Genomic DNA, 17506 nt, shown 5'->3' on the forward strand with positions numbered 1-17506 from the left:
CTAACACAAACTACAGAGCTTCAGGATAAACTATATTTTTGACCTTCCATTTGGAGCTGATATGTACAGTGTGTTTGTCTTTCCAACCCACGTACAGTTGACCATAAGATAAGCACCGTTTCCGATGATCGAGTCCTACAACTCCATGCGACTGCCCTTGTGCCTTGTTGATGCACAAATCTAAACTCACACAAATGGGTGAAATGCAGATGTCTAAATTGAAACGGGATATCCGAGGAGATCATTTGAATCCTAGAATTGAATACTACGCCCGCGGTATGTCCAATCATAATGGTGTCTTCAATAATATTCGGCATCAGTTTCTTGACTGTGGGTCATATTCCGTCGCAGAGGGAAGGAGGATTCATATTCCTCGGAAGGTTAATCGGTGCCACAAACATCCACTCCAAGATGTTCGGGGGTACTACACGTGACTCCAAGTTGTTCAGAAGATTTGGCATGTAGTTGACAGCCTCATCTGTATGACATGTTGTGTCGATACACTTTGAAATTTGTAAAACACCGGGTAATTCTAGTAAAAGTCGCTTGTTGATGACGTCAACAACTTCATTTCTAGGAGCAAGGATTGCTCTTTGACACTACCATGCGTGATCGGTGAAATGCTGTACCCACCTATGACAAACGCTTCTGATCTCTGCGTGCCGTAGATTTGTCTGGGCATCACACACATACACACATATTATGAACTGTATTTGGCTCCTCGTGTCGTTGACAGAAAATGGCTTCCTACACCGTGGACTTAAAATGGCTCCTTGACTTGCATTACCTATCTTATGTACGTTACCTAGCGACAGTGAATCTACACATTTAGTCCTGGTGACACCACATTGGATGCCAACACACCACGTTTTCCAAAATTAAAATTCCCGCCCCGAGGTGCTTTCGGACCTTATTCAGTCTACCTATGTTAAACATTCCATATCTCTGCTTGCACTCCCCCCCCCCCGCCACACACACACACAGGGCGGCTGTTTATCTGGCATCAGCAAGTTCATACAGGGTAGAACAACTAATAATAATAATATTAATAATAATAATAATAAGAAGAAGAAGAATAAAAATCGTCATCAACATCACTACATGAAGGATTCATTAATAGCCTTGTGATGAGCATTTTATGACTGAGCCAACAGAGGCGGTTGGCGCGAGAACATATATTATCATCTGACAGGGACATTGTGCGTGACGATTCGATGTCGTAAGTTTTAAGACGTGAAAAGTTAGATTCTCATCTTAAAGAATGCCAGCCGTATGCTCAGCGTAAGGCTTCACTAATCGGAGTAAGGTCACAGTCTAATATACACAGTCTTGAAGCTCCTTAGTGATGGAATGGCATCCTGTTGACAAGGCGGAACGACACCAGCGATCGTAGCGGCCAGCAAGCTCTAACTGTCCGGAACAATTCTCTACCCAACAGCTGATTGCACTTTCCCATGTAAATTATAAACTGTAACCACCTCGACAACTATATTAATCGTACATTTTAATAAAATACGTTGATACACCAGACTACTTATTGTTACAGCGTGGTAATAAGGAAAATAACAATAGTTTATTTTCGAAGGAAAAACTGATCATACCACTGTAGTTAAGGTCTTAGCCAATTTCGAAGTCCCATTATTGAACTGAATTTGATACTTTCACATAAATCATACAAATAGAAATGAACTACAAAACAATTCAAATAATATTCAAAGATCTCAGGAACTTAAATGGCTGAATTTTGACCTTTTTTTGTTTTATGACACTGAAAACTTTCATTGCAAAATATCACAATGTAATCTAATCTTAGTTTCACAAATAATTTCCACACTAATGACTTAGTACCTTCAGAGCATTAATGTGGAAAATCAGGTATTTACATTAGGGAATTAATAGTATAGCACATACAGGAAATTCCTGAAAACAGCCCATGTTCTCTCGGCTCCTCCGAGCAAGTGGCCGCGCGGTTTAGGTCGCGTACCTATCAGCTTACATTTCAAGATAGTGGGTTCGAACTCCACTGTCGCCAGGTCTGAAGATGGTTTTTCGTGGTTTCCCATTGTCAAAACAGCCTGTACCATAATTAAGGTCATGGTCGCTTCCTTCTCGCTCAAGCCCTTTCTTATCCCCCCGTTGCCAAAAGACCTATCTATGTCAGTGCAACGTATGACTGTGTGGTGTGCTCCTTTGAGACGAGCTAATCATCTCTTATCAATTACTTGCGGTTCGAAGAAATCTACGGAGATTCCATACAATTTCTTCTTCTCTGCTGACATGAACTGGCTGTCTCCAAAATGATTCGAACATAACGTTATGTTATTGTACAAATAGTCCACATGTTTCTCCAATAAATCAGCCCTCCAACTATGTACAAGCAATTTTCTTGCCTTTCTTAATCCGTTTACCCTCCAGGGTTGGTTTTTCCTTCGGACTGAGTGAGGGATCCCACCTCTACCGCCTCAAGGGCAGTGTCCTGGAGCGTGAGACTTTGGGTTGGGGGATACAACTGGGGAGGAGGGCCAGTAGCTCGCCCAGGCGGCCTGACCTGCTATGCTGAAGAGGGGCCTTGTGGGGAATGGAAAGATCGGAAGGGATAGACAAGGGAGAGGGAAGGAAGCGACGGTGGCTTTATGTTAGGTACCATCCCGGCATTTGCCTGGAGAAGAGGGAAACCACGGAAAACGACTTCGAAGACGACTGAGGTGGGAATCGAACTCCCTTATATTCAGTTAACCTCCCGAGGCTGAGTGGACCCGGTTCCACCCCTCTACCACTTTTTTCAAATTTCGTGGTAGAGCTGGGAATCAAACCCGGGCCTCCGGGGGGTGGCAGTTAATCACACTAACCACTACACAGAGGCGACAAGCAATTTTATACACATTGAAAATTACAACACCACTACGTGTTAGAGGTTACGGTTGTGTTAAAACGTTATTTAAGTTCATATAATTATAATTGGATGGATTTCACTATGAGTTACATTCCTGAATAACTGATGAACGAAATGCCTACTTATCTGAAGTTAAATTTATGAATCTTCACAATATTGTTCTATTATCCGAAAATGTAAACAGTAATTCAGGCTTTACTGTAGAGGATCTTTAGAAAACCTAAAGAATGATAGCTCTGGTGTCTTCTTGTAATTGAGCAATTTATTGTGCCACACACACATCTTTTCGTAAATACCATGTCAATTTAATAGAAAACCGATCACCTATAATGCAATTGCCTCACAAAACGTATACAACTTACACATCCCAGAAGACCGGTGGCTTGCTGGCCGCGTGGAGCGCTGCAGTCGCATGGATGAAAAAAATGTGCCGAGCTTCGCGACTGTGTATATTAGACTGTGGTAAGGTGTTCCGTATGTGTGGTGATTGATAATGTACCCTTTCTGCGACTTATCATAAGTCGCTCATGGGATGCAATAGTGGGACAACTCAAAAAATACAAATGGAATTTATTACAGGCTCCAGCGTTGTTCGTAAATTTATTTCATTGCTATAAGCTGTAAACTCGCAAGACAGTCAAATATAATATATTTAAAAAATTCCAACAATAGTGACACATCTCAAAATATCTAGGTTATGGCTGCGGCAAGGGGAATGAAGGAGCAATTTTTAAGTAACCTTTTTAAATAACTGAACTCTGTCGAGACGTCTAGAACCGCTCACTCTTTATTTCATAAATCAATCATAAGATTTCGCCATTTCACTACTAAGGGACACTTTCTACAGCTACACATTTATCTCAGAACTTGATTTTCTGAGTTGCGATGGGATGGGGAGATTGGAAGGGATCGACGAGGAAGAGGGAAGGAAGAGGCCGTGGCCCGAAGTTACGTACCATCCCGGCAATTGCCTGGAGGAGAAGTGGGAAACAAAACGGAAAACCACTTATAGGATGGCTGAGGGAATCGAACCCACCTCTACTCAGTTGATCTCCAGAGGCTAAGTGGACCCAGTTCAAGCCTTCGTACTACTTTTCAAATTTCGTGGCAGAGCCGAGAATCGAACCTAGGCCTCAGGGGTGGCAGCTGATCACACTAACCACTACACCTCAGAGGAGGGCTTATTTATTTATTTATTTATTTATTTATTTATTTATTTATTTATTTATTTATTTACCTTTATTTATGCAACTTATTAACCTTGTACGCCTTCTCGAAGACCATGTTCCAGTACATAGCAACTTTTTCAGATGCTTTGTACGATAGATTCACAGATAATAAGGGTTTTTTAGCGTTCAGATATTATATAGAGAGAGAGCAGTAGTTTTACGTCCCAGTAAATGTACCGCCTTGAGGCTTCGCACATGAGCGCATTGAAATATCGCTTTTACTGTTTGGGCTAATCAGCCCGACACACAGCTAAGGACCGTTACGCTGGATACTCAGTCATAAAATGCTCATCACAAGGCTATTAATGAATCCTTCATGTAATGATGTTGATGACGATTTTTATTATTATTGATATTATTATTATTATTATTATTATTATTATTATTATTATTATTATTATTATTATTATTATTATTAGTTGTACTGTTTTTTCACTGCTCGTGTTATGGTCTCTCTCTTCTATGGTAATCTCTTAACACGTCCTTTTAATGCGATGTATCACGAATTGCCTAATTGTTGTTTTTAAAATTCTTTTTACCGTTATTTATGCTCCATTTCCACCTTGTACGCTTTCTCAAAGACCATATTTCAGAAAAAAGCAACCTCTCCACATTTTGTATACAGTAGATTAACGGAAAATAAGCGTTTGTTTACCTATATTTTTCATAACGTTGTGGCAACACATCTTTATTTTTCTCCGTTCCATGGATTTGGCCGCGCATAGCACACGTACAAACACTTCCGGATATCACTGACTGACTGAATAATGCCCCTCGTGTCTGGAACAGAAAATGGCTTCCTACACCGTGGACTTAAAATGGCTCCTTGACTTGTATTACCTATCTTATGTATGTTGCCTAGCGACAGCGAATCTATGCATTTAATTTTGGTGGTAGCAACACACGTTTTCCGATGGTTTTTCGTTCGTAACTCACAAACGAAAGCGAAAATGAAAAATGCCGTTTCGAATCGCATTAGAACCCTCTTCCATGTACCTATGTTCAAAATATCAGATCTCTGCGTGTCGTAGATTTCTCTGGGCATCGCAAATACACACACAGACAAACACTTCTTTTATACTAGCATCTACCCGAAGCTCAATCGCGTTTATTAATTCAACAGCCATATGTTTTAAAAATCATTTAATTAAAATCAGATTTAAATCTTTATTATCACACATCGTTTTTACATAAATCGCATTAATTACATTATTTTATTTTTTAACATATTATAACTCCAATGCATGGGACGTACCGGGTTGGTGGATTGTACAAATAATATTAACCAACAAAACAGAGCTTCCGGAGAAACTATATTAATTGCTCTTCCAATTGGAGCTAAGATAAATAGTGTGTTTGCCATTCGAACTCTTGAACGACCCAAATACATTTGACCATAAGAGAAGTACAGTTTCCGATGATCCAGTCCTACTACTTCAAGCGATTGCCCTTGTGCCTTGTTAATGTGGATATCGAAACTCAAACAAATGGGAGAACTGCAGATGTCTAAATTGGTTCGGTATATCCGAAGGCATAATTTGAATCAGAGAAATGAATGTCATGAGAGTCATGAGGTGCCTTCAATATATTCGGCATCAGTTTTTTTTTTTTTTTTGCTCTACGTCGCACCAACACAGATATGTCTTATTGCGACGATGGGATAGGAAAGGCCAAGGAATGGGAAGAAAGCGGTCGTGGCCTTAATTAAGGTACAGCCTCAGCATTTGCCTGGTGTGAAAATGGGGAAAACGGAAGTAAGGAGAAATTGAAGGAATTTACTAGGAAACACTATCTAGCAAAGAAGTCAGCTAAGGATAACATGATGGCAAGGATAATAATTGACAGTCATACAAAATTTTAGTGAAAAATGGAAGAATATGTACAGCTACTTAGGTAGGAACCGGTTCCAAGAAGGACATTCCAGGAATCATTAATGAACAAGGATAGTGTGTACGTGAGGATCTTCAAAAGATAGAAGTATTCAGTCAGCAGTTTGTAAAGATTGTTGGTTACAAGGATAATGTCCAGATAGAGAAGGTGACTAATACTAAAGGAGTATTAACATTTACATATGATAACAATGACATTTGCAGTAAGATACAAAAGTTGAAAACTACAAAAGCGGCTGGAATTGATAAGATTTCTGGGGTACACTAAGGACAATGGATACCATATCAGAAGTACTTACTTGATTATTGGTTGCATGAAGGAGCTATACCAAATGAATGGAGAATTGCCATACTAACCCCCGTGTAAAAAGGCAAGGGTGATAAACATAAAGCTGATAATTACAGGCCAGTAAGTTTCACATGCGTTGCATGTAAGCTTTTGGAAAGCATTCTTTCCGATTATACTAGACATGTTCTCGAAATTAATAACTGGTTCGATAGAAGGAAATTTGGGTTTAGGAAAGGTTATTCCACTGAAGCTCAACTGGTAGGATTCCAGCAGGATATAGCAGATATGTTGTATTCAGGAGGTCAAATGGACTCTATCGCGGTTGACTTGTCTTGTCTAAAGCATTTGATACGGTGGATCATGGCAGACTAATGGCAAAAATGAGTGCGCGCGGCTGTGAGCTTGCATCCGGGAGATAGTAGGTTCGAATCCCACTATCGGCAGCCCTGAAGATGGTTTTCTGTGGTTTCCCATTTTCACACCAGACAAATGCTGGGGCTGTACCTTAATTAAGGCCACGGCCGCTTCCTTTCAACTCCTAGGCTTTTCCTATCCCATCGTCGCCATAAAACCTATCTGTGTCGGTGCGACGTAAAGCCCCTAGCAAAAAAAAAAAAAAGTGCAATTGGACTAGACAACAGAGTGACTGAATGGGTTGCTACATTTCTAGAAAATAGGTCTCAGAGAATTAGAGTAGGAGAAAGTTCTTATGACCCTGTAATATTTAAGAGGGAATTCCTCTAGGCAATATTGTTGGACCTTTCTGTATTCTTATATATATAAATGGTATGAGGAAAAATGTGGAATCAGAGAAAAGGCTTTTTGCAGATAATGATATTCTGTATAGAGTAATAAATAAGTTACAAATTGTGAGCAACTGCAAAATGACCTCGACAATGTTGTGAGATGGACGGCAGGCAATGATATGATGATAAACGGGGGGAAAAGTCAGGTTGTGAGTTTCACAAATAGGAAAAGTCCTCTCAGTTTTAATTACTGTGTTGGTGGGGTGGAAGTTCCTTATGGGGATCACTGCAAGTACCTAGGTGTTAATGTAAGGTTAGATCTTCATCGGGGTAATTACATAAATGGGATTTTAAGTAAAGGGTACAGAACTCTGCACATGGTTATGAGAGTGTTTAGGGGTTGTAGGAAGGATATAAAGGAGAGGGCATGTAAGTCTCTGGTAAGACCTCAACTACAGTATAGTTCAAGTGCATGGGACCCACGCCAGGATTACTTGATACAAGAACTGGAAAATTCCAAAGAACAGCAGCTCGATTTGTTCTGGGTGACTTCCGATAAAAGAGTAGCGTTACAAAATGTTGCAAAGTTTGGGCTGGGAAGCCTTGGGAGAAAGAAGACTAGCTGTTCGACTAAGTGGTATGTTCGGAGCTGTCAGTGGAGAGATGGCGTGGAATGACATTAGTAGGCGAATAGGTTTGAGTGGTGTCTTTAAAAGTAGGAAAGATCACAATATGAAGATAAAGTTGGAATTCAAGAGGACAAACTGGGGCAAATATTCGTTTATAGGAAGGGGAGTTAGGGACTGGAATAACTTACCAAGGAAGATGTTTAATATTTATCCAAATGTCTTTGAAATCATTTAAGAAAAGGCTAGAAAAGCAACAGATCGGTAATCTGCCACCTGAGCGACTCTCCTAAATGCAGATTAGTATTGATTGTTTGCCTGTCTCCAAGTGGCTCATTGTTGTGGTTTGGCAATAACACGTAGAGCAGCTCAATGAGAAATTCACACACGTGTAGACAAGGATACCACAGCCTTTTAAATGTGCTATAATTTGTGAATTTTCTTCTTGCAGTAGTTTCTCAGATGTTACGCTTTTCGTTACTTATGGCTGTAATTTTTGTTACCTTCTGAGAGTACCTGTGGACCAACCGGCGCCCGTTGTTTGCGGCGTAGAATATGTCTACGGTATTCGGTGCCTGTTTTGTGAGGCCACTAAAAGGGGGTAAACCTATACTCTAAACTTGAGACCGCAGGGCTCCTAGCCGTGTCTGACATTGCTTCCATGTACTTCTACCAGCTTCACCACATTCATCATTCTATCGGACCTCACCTCACTTAGTCAATCCTTGTAGTCTTCCGATCCAGACAGTATTTAGCTTGCGAGACCTAGCAAAATTTTAATTTTCATACCTCCCTAAACACAGTATATATGCCCATTTCTTATTCTGATCCGAGCCCAACGTTGTTAGGTTTGTGAGACTTAGGGAGTAGACTAGGCCCGGTTTTACGACCGAATGCCCTTCATGACACCAACCCTGTGTGGAATGGTGTATTGAATAATTATGTGTTTCTGCAGTGGTTGGCAGTGTGCTGTGCTGTGTGCGTAATTTGAAGGTCTGAAACCGAACGCCATGAACTAAATAATACAATTGTAGTTTTTTGCCCCAATATATACTTTTAGTGTTTTCGGTGAAGCCGAAGTTTCGTAATTTTGTCCCGCAGCAATTGCTTTAGGTGCCAGTAAATCTACTGCCTTGGGGCTTCATACCTGAGCACATTGAAATATCGCTTTTACTGTTTGGGCTAATCAACCCGACACACAGCTGAAAGCCATTACGCTGGTTACTCAGTCATAAACTGCTCATCTTAACGGTATTATTTAATTACATGTATTTATTATTATTATTATTATTATTATTATTATTATTATTATTATTTGATCTGTTTTTCACTGCTCATATCTTGTTTTTTCTCTTCTATTGTAATCCCTTAACAGTCTTTTTAATGTGACGCATCACGAATCGCTTTATTTATTTATTTATTTATTTATTTATTTATTTATTTATTTATTTATTTATTTATTTATGCATTTTAACTCTTCTAGCCGCACGAGATTGAGCAATAACAGGTCTGTGATGCCTTACATGTTCTGGGCCGCACGCGCGCTACTCTGAAGGAATCAGCGTGTCCTCCTAGTCCGAAAGGACCGGGCAACACGTTGAACCTCCTTCGTGCTAGGGATTGGGGCTTGCAATTGTTCCCCATGAACGAGGAATTCCCAGTAAGCGCGAGTCATAAGCTCCTGTTGATTACGTCCCTGCCCTTTGTACACACCGCCCGTCACTACTACCGATTGAATGATTTAGTGAGGTCTTCGGACCGGTCCGCGGGATCTGCTTCGCGCAGTTTCCGATGTGTCTGGAAAGATGACCAAACTTGTTTATTTAGAGGAACTCATCAATGAAAGCGAAAATGAAAAATTCGGCTTCGGGGTGCATTCGGACCGCTTTCCATCTACATATGTTCAAAAATTCAGATCTCTGCGTCCTGCAGATTTTGCTGGGCATCACACACACACACACACACACACACAAACACAAGCAAACACTTCTTTTTATTACCAGCTGTTACCCATGGCTTCGCTAGCGAGGATTTCGTAATTTTCTAAAAAATACTTGTTCCTCGGTATTGCATTAATACATTATATGTAAATCCCTAAAGTATAAAAACTCACCGAAAAATTGCATTTCATTTACCCCAGAACCTCTTTGTAAACCGCGTTTGTGGCATTGCCTTTTGGGGTAAGTTGACCAGGCTACTGGCAGACCTACATCTGGAACACGGGACATGGAATTCTATGTGTGAGAAACAGTCCTCTTTTATGTCGGAAAAAAGTTTTCTTTACTTTTAAAGGAGATTCCAAAGACCAAATTTCACGTCTGTAACATCTTATTTTTTGAGATATAAGTATCCTCTTAAAGAGAATTCAACTCCTTCTTAATTTATTTTCGACCTCCAGCTGAAATTGATTTTTCGAAAACAAAATGTACGTATTTCTTTATTTTTAAAGGAGACTAAAAATACCTGTTTTCACGTCTGTAACGCGTTACGTTTATGAGATATAATGTAGATATACTCATTATAAAAACTGCCCACTCCTTGGCTGAGTGGTCAGCGTTGTGGTATTCGGTTCACAGGGTTTCGGCTTCGATTCCGGTCTAGGTCGGGGTTTTTAATCACGTGTGATTAATTCTTCTGGCCCGGGGAAAGGTTGTTTGTGTTTGTCTCAACATTCTCCTCTTCATATTCACTCAACATATCAAATTACCAACCACAAAAGGAACACGCAATAGTAAATACATCCCTACACATACGGTTGCCGCCAGGAAGGGCATCCAGCCGTAAAACAGGGTGACGTTCACATGTTCGACACAGTTCGCACCCTCAAACCGACAGGTGTGGGTAAATCGGTAGAAGGAGAAGATACTCATTTTCAAACATCACCCGCTTTATGTTCTTTTCACCCCTTTAAGTGGATTTTCCAAAAATATGTGTTCATTTTTAAAAGAGATTCCAAATACCAATTCTAATGTCTGTAACATCTTAATTTTCTGAGATATATGTATCCTCAAATAAATAACTAGCAAATGTACCCATGCTTCGCTACGGTATTCCACACTGTATACGGATATCGAAGTAAATTACTGTACATGAAGAGAATAAAAATTTTTAAATTGCATGTCTCTTGGCGTTATCCTAGAAAGAAGCATAGGGATGTCCGCAGACGTAGTTTCCAATGTAAAGTGCGAGTTGCGGAGTTGTGACCATAACGACAGGTCCACTAGTCTGCCGCAATTCACTATGCGTAACGTCAGACACATATTGATGATTAAATTTGTTTATAACCGGGGGCACCCTTGCAAGGGGGCACCTATACCTAATGAAAAAAAAATCAGGTAAAAGGGTTTTGGAAAAAAAATCACGTTCCCTTGCCTTCTGCCAGTCAAATCGAGAAGGGAATTATTCATAACAATCGTACACAGGCGTTGGAGGAGGTCCCCATTCCTACTACCAGTTAAGGTGGATGTGGGGAGTACTGATTACAACAGCAGACGACCTCCTGCTGACAGTCACTATTGATTTATAAAGCATTAATTACAATGCCAGACACACCCCTTCCATATCGCTACAAATCGTCTTAAATGAATAAATGTAAATCAACATACGGATGTATATGCATGTTCACTTTCATTTACAGAATAACTAAATGGCTGGCCCTATGATATTTCCTTGTATCTCATCCATTTAAAGGTAAAATTGTTTAGAAACGTTGAACAGGGTGAAATTTGAGTAAATTTTTCACACAGTGAATTACTTTTCAGATAATTACGCGACAGCTTCAAACATAGAATTTGGCTCACATATGGCTACTGGGTGGGCCAATATTCGTGTAGAATATGATGATCCCATTTTTCCTATAAGTGAATCAAACCATCAATTATACGTGTACAAACTGCAAAATTTAGGTAAATCCAGAAATAGAGCCAAATATGACATAAGGGATAGAGATACGACAAAAAGTCATAGGACCAAAGTTGTAGATCACTCCGAATTGAACAGAGATTTTCCATCCGTTTTGTGATACGACTTACCGTTTAGCCACCAAATACCTCGAAAGGAAGGTCTGCACCGTCATTAAAATTGCCGCCATATTTCGATATTTTCCGGGAGTATAAAATAAAATGTTTAAACGTCTAAACTTTTCGTCGGTTACAGGCAAAAAAAGCTATAATTTTGACAAATTTCTATTTTCTAACTCGTTTTGGATATTGTGCTGGCATCTTGATATGGGGGAGGGGGTTAAATATTAGGACTTTCAGGAAACTTTTATGCCCATGAAACCTATAGGTTATCGTTTTGGATAAATATCACCGACTGTGTCCTTATGCAGATTTGAAAATCCCAGCGTGTACCTCTCAGAGAATTTTAAGAATTTTAGATTTTTCCAGAGAACCTGAAGTCATCAGGTTGTCTGGTACCAAGTTTTAAGTTTCTAGGATGCCTGGAATGGTCTCATTAATTCACGTCTGTTTTTATTTTTATTCCTTAATTTATATATATAGTACAGTATATATAGATCGCGCCAAACTGACTTCTAGTTATTAATAAGGATTATATTTTACCCGCTTCCGTAGTGGTTCTAGGGGCGTGTTACTCCACAGTATGTTTTCCAGGTAGTAAGTCATACTTGAAAGTTATACTGGAACATTGGACATTTTTGACAATTTATTTTTCAACCTTTCTAATCCACTATGCCAAACGGGGCTGAAGTTGGACTTTAAAAATCCGGAATGTTACGATTCACCTCAGCGACCCGGAAAACTATGGATTAGGCAGTATATTCGATTATTATTATTATTATATCTCATTCCCTCCTCCCCCCTAAAGGGGGTTAAACCTTGAGTTTTAAAAAATCGGGTGTGTTACTATTCATCTCAGCGACCCTGAAAACTATGACTTCGAAACTATTTTCGATTATTTTTAAATCTGATACCCCCTCGACCCCCACAAAAATGTTTTTTTTTTGTATTTTTGTTTTACGTCGCACCGACACAGATATGCCTTATGGCGAAGATGGGATAGGAAAGGCCTAGGAACTGGAAGGAAGGTGCCGTGGTTAATTTTAAGGCACAGCTCCGGCATTTGCCTGGTGTGAAAATGGGAAACCACGAAAAAATATCTTCAGGGGTGCTGACAGTGGGGCTCGAACCCACTATCTCCCAATTACTGCATTCTGCCGCACTTAAGCGACTCCAGCTATCGAGCTCGCTCCAACAGAAGAGGGGGATGGACATGGACTTATAAATTATCTGGGGTCTCACCATTCATCTCACCCACCTCGATAACTATGGATTCAACATTATTTTCATTTATTTTTATATATCACTCTCCCATTGCCACCCACCACGAAGAGGGCTGACTTAAAAAAATTCCGGACTGCCATTATTTATATCAGCGACCCTGAAAAACATGGATTCGACACTACTTTCGACGATTTTTATGTCTCTGCCCAATCGCCACCCCCTCCTCACACCCGTCCATAAGGGTTGCTGGGGTGTCCTATCCCCACGTGGTTTGTCTCGTGATACTAACATTTCGAAGTGTACAATTCACCTTGGCGGCTCCGAAAACTATGTATTCGACAATATTTTCGATCAATTTTATATATCACTCCCCCCTCCCCCGATCCCAAAGGGGAATGACATTGAATTTATAAAATAACCGGAGCCTCACTATTCATCTCAGTGACACCGACAACTATGGATTTGACACTATTTTCGATTATTTCTATATATTATTCTCCCATTCCCCCCTCATGATAGGGGCTGAAATTGGACTTTAACAGATTTCGGAGTGACACTATTCATCTCAGCGACCCCGAAAAATATGGATTCGACACTACTTTCAACGATTTTTATGTCTCTGCCCACTCGCCACCCCTCCCTTACCCCTGTCCATAAGGGTTGCTGGGGTGTCCTACCCACCACGTGGTTTGTCTCCTGATAACAAAATTTTCGAACTGTACAATTCACCTCGGCGGCTCCGAAAACTATGTATTCGACACTATTTTCGATTAATTTTATATATCACTCCCCCCTCCTCCGATCACAAAGGGGAATGACCTTGAATTTATAAAATAACCGGAGTCTTACTATTCATCTCAGTGACACCGATAACTATGGATTTGACACTATTTTCGATTATTTCTTTATATCATTCTCCCATTCCCCCATTATGATGGGGGCTGAAATTGGACTTTAAAAGATTGCGGAGTGTCACTATTCACCTCAGCGACCCCAAAAAGTATGGATTCGACACTACATTCGATGATTTGTATATCTCAGCCCCCTCGCCCTTCGCCCCTAATGTTTCCTGGGGTGTATTACCCCCACGTGGTTTGTCTCCTGATACTAAAATTCCGGAGTGTCACTGTTCATCTCAGCGACCCCGAAGACTACGTATTCGACAGTATTTTCTATTATTTCTATATATCACTCCCTTATCACCACCCCCGCCCCCCCCCCCAACAAAGAGAGCGGAACGTGGATATTAAAAAATTACGGAGTGTTGCTATTCATTTCAGCAAGCCCGAAAAGTATTGATTCGACACTATTTTCGATGATATTTATATCTCACCCCCTCGACCCTCCCTTCCTTGCGTTCCAGGGGTGTCCTACCTCCACGTGGTTTGTCTCCTGATACTAAAAATCCGGAGTGTACAATTCACCTCGGCGACCCGAAAACTATTTATTCGACACTATTTTTGATTAATTTTATATATCACAACCCCCTCGTCCCCCAAACAAAGGGCGGTGAACTTCGACTTTTAAAATATCCGAAGTCTCACTATTCATCTCGGCGACACCGACAACTATGGATTTGACACTCTCTTCGATTATTTTTATATATCACCCTCACATTGAACCTTACCACGAACGGGGGGTGAACTTGGGCTTAAAAAAATTCCGGAGTGTGACTATTCATCTCAGCGACCACGAAAAGTACGGATTCAACACTACTTTTGAAGATTTTTGTATCTCAGCCCCCTTGCCCCCCTGCCCCTAAGGTTTCTTGGAGTGTATTACACCCACGTGGTTTGTCTCCGGACACTAAAAGTCCTGATTGTCACTATTCATCTCAGTGACCCCGAAAACTGTGGATTCGACACTACTTTCTATAATTTATATATATATATTACGCCTACATCGCCCCCTTCCCCGAAAGGGGCTGAACATGGACATTTAAAACTTCCGGAGTGTCACTATTCGTTTCAGCGAGCCCGAAAAGTATGGATTCGACACTACCTTCGATGATTTTAATATCTCGCCCCCCCCTAAAGTTTCCTGGGCTGTCTTACCCCCACGACGTTAATTAATTTTATATATCACACCCCCTTCGCCCCCCACCAGAAAGGGGGATGACCTTCGACTTATAAAAATATCCGGAGTCTCACTATTCATCTCGGCGACACCGACAACAATGTATTCAACACTATTTTCGTTTAATTTAACATATTGCTCCCCCTCGCCTCCACTTGGACTTTAAAAAATCCAGAGTGTCACTATTCATCTCAGCGACCCCGAAAAGTATGGATTCGACACTATTTTCGTTAATTTGTATATCTGACCAACCTCACCCCCCTCGCCGCCGCCCCTAAAGGTTCCTGGGCTGTCAAACTCCCTCGTGGTTTATCTCCTGATACTAAGAATCCGAAGTGTACAATTCACCTCGGCGACCCCGAAAACTAGGTATTCGACAACTTTTAGTTTTATTTTATATATCAGTACCCCCCCCCCCATCGACCCCACCCCAAAGGGGGCTGAACTTGGACTTTAAAAAATCCGGAGTGTCACTATTCACCTCAGTGACCCCGAAAAGTATGGATTCGACACTAGTTTCGTTCATTTGTATATCAGACCCACCTCACACCCCGCCCCTAAGGGTTCCTGGGCTGTCTTACCCCCTCGTGGTTTATCTCCTGATACTAAGAATCCGAAGTGTACAATTCACCTCGGCGACCCCGAAAACTGGGTATTCGACAATTTTTTTTGTTTTACTTTATATATCAGTACCCCCCCCCGTCGACCCCACCCCAAAGGGGGCTGAACTTGGACTTTAAAAAATCCGGAGTGTCACTATTCACCTCATCGACCCCAAAACCATGGATTAGACACTATTTTCGAATATTTTTTTACCTGACCCCCCTAACCCCCCAACCCTACGGGGGCTTGAGGTGGCTCACCCCCACAGTGCTCGTCTCCAGATAGCAAATAATAAGTGTTCAATCTTTGATTCAAAAGTTCCAGTGGTTTAAGTGGAGATGTGTCATTTACATACATACATACATACATACATACATACATACATACATACATACATACATACATACATACATACATTTTTATGTATGGTACTAGCAAATGTACCCGTGCTTCGCTACGGTATTCTACAATGTATACGAATATTGAAGTAAATTGCTGTACACGAAGTGAATAAGAATTTTTTAATTGCATGCCCCTTGGCGTTATGCGAGAAAAAGTATAGGGAGGTCCGCAGACGTTGTTTCCAATGAAAAATGCGAGTTGCAGAGTTGTGATGATAACGACAGACCCACTTGTCTGCCGCAATTCACTATGCGTAACGTCAGTCACATTTAGATGGGTAAATTTGTTTATAATCGGGGGCACCTACACCTAATGATAAAGAGAAACAGGTAAAAGAGTTTTTTTAAAAAAATGCACGCTCCCTTGCCTTTTGTTAGTCAAATCAAGAAGGGAATTATACATTACAATGGTACACAGGCGTTGGAGAAGGCCCCATTACTATTGCTAGTTAAAGTCGATGTGGGGAGTACTGATTACAACAGCAGACGCAATCCTGCTAACAGTATTTATTGATTTGTAAAGTATTAATTACAATGTAAGACACACCCCCTTCTAGATCGCTACAAATCGATTTAAATTAATATATGTAGATCGACATACGGATGTATATGCATGTTCACCTTCATTTACAGAATAACTGCTGCTAAACGGTGCATTTATATTGAAAAACGGATTGTATAAAAAGACGCCTCTGGCCTCATTTAGCGATCTAAAGTGCCGGCCCTATGATATTTCCTCGTATCTCATCTATTTAAAGGCAAGATTATTTTAGAAACGTTGAATAGGGTGAAATTTGTGTAAGGTTCTCACACAGGAGATTACTTTTCAGGTACTTATGAGACAGCTTCAAACATAGATTTTGGCTGGGTGGGCCAATATTCGTGCAGAATTTGATGATCCCATCTTCCCTATAAGTGAATCAAACCATCAATTATACGTGTACAAACTGCAAAATTTAGGTAAATCCATAAATAGAGCCAAATTTGACATAAGGGATATAGATACGACAAAGAGTCATAGGACCAAAGTTGTAGATCACTCCAAATTGAGCTGATACCGTGCCATCTGTTTTGTGATACGACTTGCCGTTTAGCCAGCAAACACCTCGAAAGGAAGGTCTGCACCGTCATTAAAATTGCCGCCATATTTCGATATTTTCCGGGAGTCTAAAATAAAATGTTTAAACATCTTATAAATTTTTCATCGGTTACAGGCTAAAAGCTATAATTTTGCCAAATTTCAATTTTGAAACTCGTCAGGGAGATTGTGCTGCCATCTTGATATGGGAGGAGGGGGTTAAAAATTAGGACTTCCAGGAAACGTTTAAGCCCATGAAACCTATAGGTTATCGTTCCGGATAAATATCACCGACTGTGTTCTTATGCAGATTTGAAACTCCCGGCGTGTCCTTCTCAGAGAATTTTGAGAATTTTATTTTTTCTAGAGAACCTGAATTCATCAGGTTGTCTGGTACCAAGTCTTAAATTTCTAGGATGCCTAGAATGGTCTC

The sequence above is a fragment of the Anabrus simplex genome, chromosome 3 (assembly GCF_040414725.1).
Source record: "Anabrus simplex isolate iqAnaSimp1 chromosome 3, ASM4041472v1, whole genome shotgun sequence".
In the NCBI taxonomy this organism is placed as follows: domain Eukaryota; kingdom Metazoa; phylum Arthropoda; class Insecta; order Orthoptera; family Tettigoniidae; genus Anabrus; species Anabrus simplex.